Source organism: Hyla sarda, unplaced genomic scaffold (genome assembly GCF_029499605.1).
Source record: "Hyla sarda isolate aHylSar1 unplaced genomic scaffold, aHylSar1.hap1 scaffold_1333, whole genome shotgun sequence".
Taxonomy (NCBI): Eukaryota; Metazoa; Chordata; class Amphibia; order Anura; family Hylidae; genus Hyla; species Hyla sarda.
Window position 1 is genome coordinate 24,745 of NW_026607959.1, and position 6,000 is coordinate 30,744.

General features: G+C 42.5%; 1 non-coding gene and 1 pseudogene across 1 annotated transcript; both read right to left on the bottom strand.

Annotated features, from left to right (window-relative positions):
• Window positions 1-1,670: 1,670 nt before the first annotated feature.
• On the bottom strand, window positions 1,671-1,862 carry LOC130305809 (U2 spliceosomal RNA). The gene has a single exon (XR_008855242.1). It is a non-coding gene; the product is annotated as a U2 spliceosomal RNA (small nuclear RNA).
• A 2,090-nt stretch (window positions 1,863-3,952) lies between these two features.
• LOC130305850 (U2 spliceosomal RNA) lies at window positions 3,953-4,163 on the bottom strand (annotated as a pseudogene).
• Between the last annotated feature and the right edge of the window lie 1,837 nt (window positions 4,164-6,000).

Genomic DNA, 6,000 nt, shown 5'->3' on the forward strand with positions numbered 1-6,000 from the left:
TTAAATCCGGGTTATTTGACAACCTATGGCGGTGATGGTTCTGCTCAGGCAGAGCAGTGCTGATGCTCCTCATAAAGCTGTCGCTGCTGTGAAGGTTCTAGGTGACATCACAAATCCCTATGGTTACATACACAACAAAGCTGGGTTGTTGTTGTTTACACTCTGCAAGGCCTGTGGAAGTGAGTGACATCATAGCACTGTAGTTCTGAGGGTTCTAGATGGATGCAACAATCTCCTGTTGCTTCTATGAAGGCCATAATAGACGACATCACCAAACAGCTCCATAGTCACATACACAGCAAAGGAGAGATGTTGTTTACACCTAGTGATGTCAGTGGTATTGAGTGACATCACAGCACAGTGCTAAGGCTCCTGGGCCTGGACACAGCAGCGGCTGCAATATCTCAACGGAGAATACGTTTATATATATGTGTGTGTGTGCGCGTATATATATATATATATATATATATATATATATATATATATATATATTTTTTTTTTTTCTCCGCCGAAATCACTTTTAAACCCATTTCCACCTTTTTTTCCCTTCTCTTCCTCTTACTTTTTTTTCACGTTTTTTTACGTTTTTCTCCTTTTCGCCTCTTTTCTGGGGCGTATTATTCTTCTTTTTCTTCTTTTTTTTCGTCTAATGCATACCCCATCAGTGCAGCAATGCTTATTCAATACCGCCAGCAGATGGAGACACTGGGGGATAATTTTCTAAGGATTTATACTGATTTTTCCTGTCTGAATTTGTCGCACAGAAAGTTGCAGGCCAAATATGTGTGACATTTCTGCGACTTTAGCTTCTAGAGCATTTTTACAACATTATACATAGGTGCTGAATACATAAAAAGCGACTGTTCAGCGACAGACAAGTCGCATCGGCTGAAAGTAGGCCAGAATGTCAGTCCATGTTGGAGCAGGTTTAGATACAGTCTAAAGTATAGATCTCAAAGTCTGTGCACAGAATTTAGCAAGGGCCCTCGCACCTTCTGATGCATCAGGTAGGTGCACAATAGCATAGCCTAACCCTCTGTACTTTGGTCTATATTGATGCGGGACATAGACAGCCAGCTGATGACCAATCATTAGTGCAATGGATGGCTGGAAGCATTTGTCTTTGCCTTTGCAATACCACAGAAGCAATGCATGGTCAATGTACAGCAATGACACACCTGTGTGAACAGCCAGGAGACCCCCCCCCCCCCCCATGTTATGTTACATAGTTACATAGTTAGTACGGTCGAAAAAAGACATATGTCCATCAAGTTCAACCAGGGAATTAAGGGGTAGGGGTGTGGCGCGATATTGGGGAAGGGATGAGATTTTATATTTCTTCATAAGCATTAATCTTATTTTGTCAATTAGGAACATTCAGCACCCACCCGCTATCAAGGCAGCTGCCTATCATGTCATGCCCTACCTGCACAGGTGTGCTGGCTACTCAAATGATCCAATTAAGGAGGCCATTTAGTCAGCAGCAGCAGAAGTCCTGTGCCTGGACGCTCCAACAGCGGCCAGACACAAGCAGAAGCAGCAGAAGCAGCAGCAGCAGCACCAACCTTTTGTTTTTTGGCTGCAGCAGCAAGGCCACAGGGCTGGCTAGCTGGCTAGCCAGCAAGCAGGTAGCAATGAAAGTAGGAATCTTTCTTTTTAACCCTGTAAGGGGGTGGTGCACTGTACCCGAAGATACTGCCATATCGGGTCAATGCATAGGGCGGACGGAAGCAAGCTTCGAAATCGGCCCCCGTTCTCAAAAATCCATTTAATATATGGTCCCCAGATAGGGGACGTATCAGATATTAAACTGATAAGAACAGATACTACACTTGATCTTAGCCAAAAGGCCGAGAAGCGATAACCGTGAAAGGGGCGGGCCCAACAAGGTCCCCTTCATGGGCACTATCACTGCTTGCTGTCAGGGAGGCTGCCAGACAATTTCTCATGCACACTCTGGGCTGGGGGGCAGTCAACCACCAGTACACACAGCAGAACCTAAACCCATACCATTATTGCTAAGCAGCAAGACAGGGGCCCATTGCACTCCCACGGGGCCTTTTTAAATGCAATCCATAACCCGGATTTGCCAGGAACCCTTCTTACTCCTCCTACTTGCATGTGACACTGGGCTTAGGATCTGCATAGGAAACACACACACAAGCACACACCTACCTTTGTTGCCTGCAGATGCCTCCTTGGCTGTCCCCAAACGGTATCAAACCAACACCCACGGGAAGCTGTAAGCATAGAGACATGCCTGCACCCCATTGGACTTACCTGTGTGGGTTAAATCCGGTTATTTGACAACCTATGGCGGTGATGGTTCTGCTCAGGCAGAGCAGTGCTGATGCTCCTCATAAAGCTGTCGCTGCTGTGAAGGTTCTAGGTGACATCACAAATCCCTATGGTTACATACACAACAAAGCTGGGTTGTTGTTGTTTACACTCTGCAAGGCCTGTGGAAGTGAGTGACATCATAGCACTGTAGTTCTGAGAGGTTCTAGATGGATGCAACAATCTCCTGTTGCTTCTATGAAGGCCATAATAGACGACATCACCAAACAGCTCCATAGTCACATACACAGCAAAGGAGAGATGTTGTTTACACCTAGTGATGTCAGTGGTATTGAGTGACATCACAGCACAGTGCTAAGGCTCCTGGGCCTGGACACAGCAGCGGCTGCAATATCTCAACGGAGAATACGTTTATATAATATGTGTGTGTGTGCGCGTATATATATATATATATATATATATATATATATATATATATATTTTCTCCGCCGAAATCACTTTTAAACCCATTTCCACCTTTTTTTCCCTTCTCTTCCTCTTACTTTTTTTTCACGTTTTTTTACGTTTTTTCTCCTTTTCGCCTCTTTTCTGGGCGTATTATTCTTCTTTTTCTTCTTTTTTTTTCGTCTAATGCATACCCCATCAGTGCAGCAATGCTTATTCAATACCGCCAGCAGATGGAGACACTGGGGGATAATTTTCTAAGGATTTATACTGATTTTTCCTGTCTGAATTTGTCGCACAGAAAGTTGCAGGCCAAATATGTGTGACATTTCTGCGACTTTAGCTTCTAGAGCATTTTTACAACATTATACATAGGTGCTGAATACATAAAAAGCGACTGTTCAGCGACAGACAAGTCGCATCGGCTGAAAGTAGGCCAGAATGTCAGTCCATGTTGGAGCAGGTTTAGATACAGTCTAAAGTATAGATCTCAAAGTCTGTGCACAGAATTTAGCAAGGGCCTCGCACCTTCTGATGCATCAGGTAGGTGCACAATAGCATAGCCTAACCCTCTGTACTTTGGTCTATATTGATGCGGGACATAGACAGCCAGCTGATGACCAATCCATTAGTGCAATGGATGGCTGGAAGCATTTGTCTTTGCCTTTGCAATACCACAGAAGCAATGCATGGTCAATGTACAGCAATGACACACCTGTGTGAACAGCCAGGAGACCCCCCCCCCCCCCCCCCATGTTATGTTACATAGTTACATAGTTAGTACGGTCGAAAAAAGACATATGTCCATCAAGTTCAACCAGGGAATTAAGGGGTAGGGGGTGTGGCGCGATATTGGGGAAGGGATGAGATTTTATATTTCTTCATAAGCATTAATCTTATTTTGTCAATTAGGAACATTCAGCACCCACCCGCTATCAAGGCAGCTGCCTATCATGTCATGCCTACCTGCACAGGTGTGCTGGCTACTCAAATGATCCAATTAAGGAGGCCATTTAGTCAGCAGCAGCAGAAGTCCTGTGCCTGGACACTCCAACAGCGGCCAGACACAAGCAGAAGCAGCAGAAGCAGCAGCAGCAGCACCACCTTTTGTTTTTTGGCTGCAGCAGCAAGGCCCACAGGGCTGGCTAGCTGGCTAGCCAGCAAGCAGGTAGCAATGAAAGTAGGAATCTTTCTTTTTAACCCTGTAAGGGGGTGGTGCACTGTACCCGAAGATACTGCCATATCGGGTCAATGCATAGGGCGACGGAAGCAAGCTTCGAAATCGGCCCCCGTTCTCAAAAATCCATTTAATATATGGTCCCCAGATAGGGGAACGTATCAGATATTAAACTGATAAGAACAGATTTTTTTTTTTTTTTAACTTGACTACCCTTACGGGGGCAACTTTATTAAAAATTAATAATGTAACAAAGTTGTGCAAATATGTCAATAAATACAGTTACATATAAATAACATATTTACAACATATTAAAACATAAAATGGGCACTTGGTGGCTTTACAAGATAGAATTCCATTCTTTTAAAAACCATTTTCTAGATAAAAGCGGAAAATCTCTTCTTGTCTAAAAGATAGTACTGGTACATTTCATAAAAACAGATAGATAAAATGTCCTTCACAGATAAAACCTCATGCTTGAACAATAAAATATTCCTGGCCTTCCACAGAGCTGCCTTCACACAGTTTATGATCTTCCATGCAATAGTCTCTTGAGTCCGTGTTGGGCATTCCAGGCAACCATAAAAAAACCACTGCAATATTTAAGTCTTTTAGTCCAGTTATCCTTTTTACCAGAGGGAGTATCTTTGTCCATATTTTCTGCGAGTAAAAACAAGTCCATATTAGATGGTGCACGGTCTCCTCTTGTCGGCATCCCTCCCTCGGGCAGGTTGCAGAGTTGGATAATCCTCTTCGGTGCTGGAATGCCCGGCATGGAAGACACTCGTGTGCGCAGCTCCAGGCCAGGTCCTTCTGTGAATTAAAAAGATAATTAATACTCAACATCTTCCAAATCTGTATACACTTCTGTTCGTTAAAATTTTTGATGGGAGTCACGGTACTGGTTTCTTTTATTTCCTTTAGTAGTTTTTTGCTATTGCACAGATCCTGAACACTTTTTACCTTTAAAATTATATAAGTTTAAAATTTTTCCTAAAATCATGTATTGAGGGGGGTAAATTCAAAGAATAAGGGCAACTTAAAACTGTAGAAAACCAGCCGTTCCTCCGCATAAAATAACCAGTATTAAAACGAACAAAATAAGACCAGTAGCTATCTTTAAAAACAGTAGTAAAACACATGCTAAAAACCTTTATTAAAAGGAAAGCTTTAAAATCCTGGAAAATCCTTACCGCCCCTGGAGTTCGGTTTTATCACAATTTGTCTCTTTAATTTTTCGCTCTTAGAACTCCAAAAGAAAGTAAAACAAGCTTTTGTTATTTTCTTTAGAACCATTTCGGGGGGTGGGAAAACCAGACTTAAATACAATAAAATAGGTAAAAGCACCATTTTTGTAATTAAAACCTTCCCTTCCATTGTAAGTTCTCGCATGTTCCACATACATATTTTCTTATTTATTTTTTGAGCCACAAGTCCCAGCTATTAAAACCATTATTAGACTCGTCAAAGGAGACACCTAAAATCTGCACCGACTCAGACACAGGGACGGGCACATCATACAAAGGCATTCCGCCTATGTTTAAAATGTTACTTTTGTTAAAATTGACTTTAAAACCGGAGGCACAATTAAAATATTGAATCTGTTTTAGCGTCTTCTGAAGCGATGGGGTGTCCCTGCAAAACACTGCAACATTGTCCATGTACCCCACTACCTTCGGCCTCTAGTCCCCCTCCTCCTGGCAGGGGGACTCCATGGATCTGCTTATCCTTTCGTATTGTACATAAAAGAGGCTCTATTGCGCAAATGAAGAGGTAGTGGGGACAAGGGACACCCCTGCTTCACTCCGGAATTTAAAATCACGCCCTGTGTCTTAAAACCATTTACTAAAATTTTACTAGTACAGTTATCATAAAAAGCTCTAAGAGACAATAAAAAGCCATCAGGTATACCCATTTTCTCTAAAACCTTAAAAAGATAAAAATGTGACACCCTGTCGAAAGCTTTTTCAAAATCTATGGATAAAACCGCCATCTTTCCTTTTCTTAATTTGGTGTCGCTAATTACATCCTTTAAAAGGTTTAGGTTCTCCCATAAACTCCTCCCAGGCACCCCACAGACT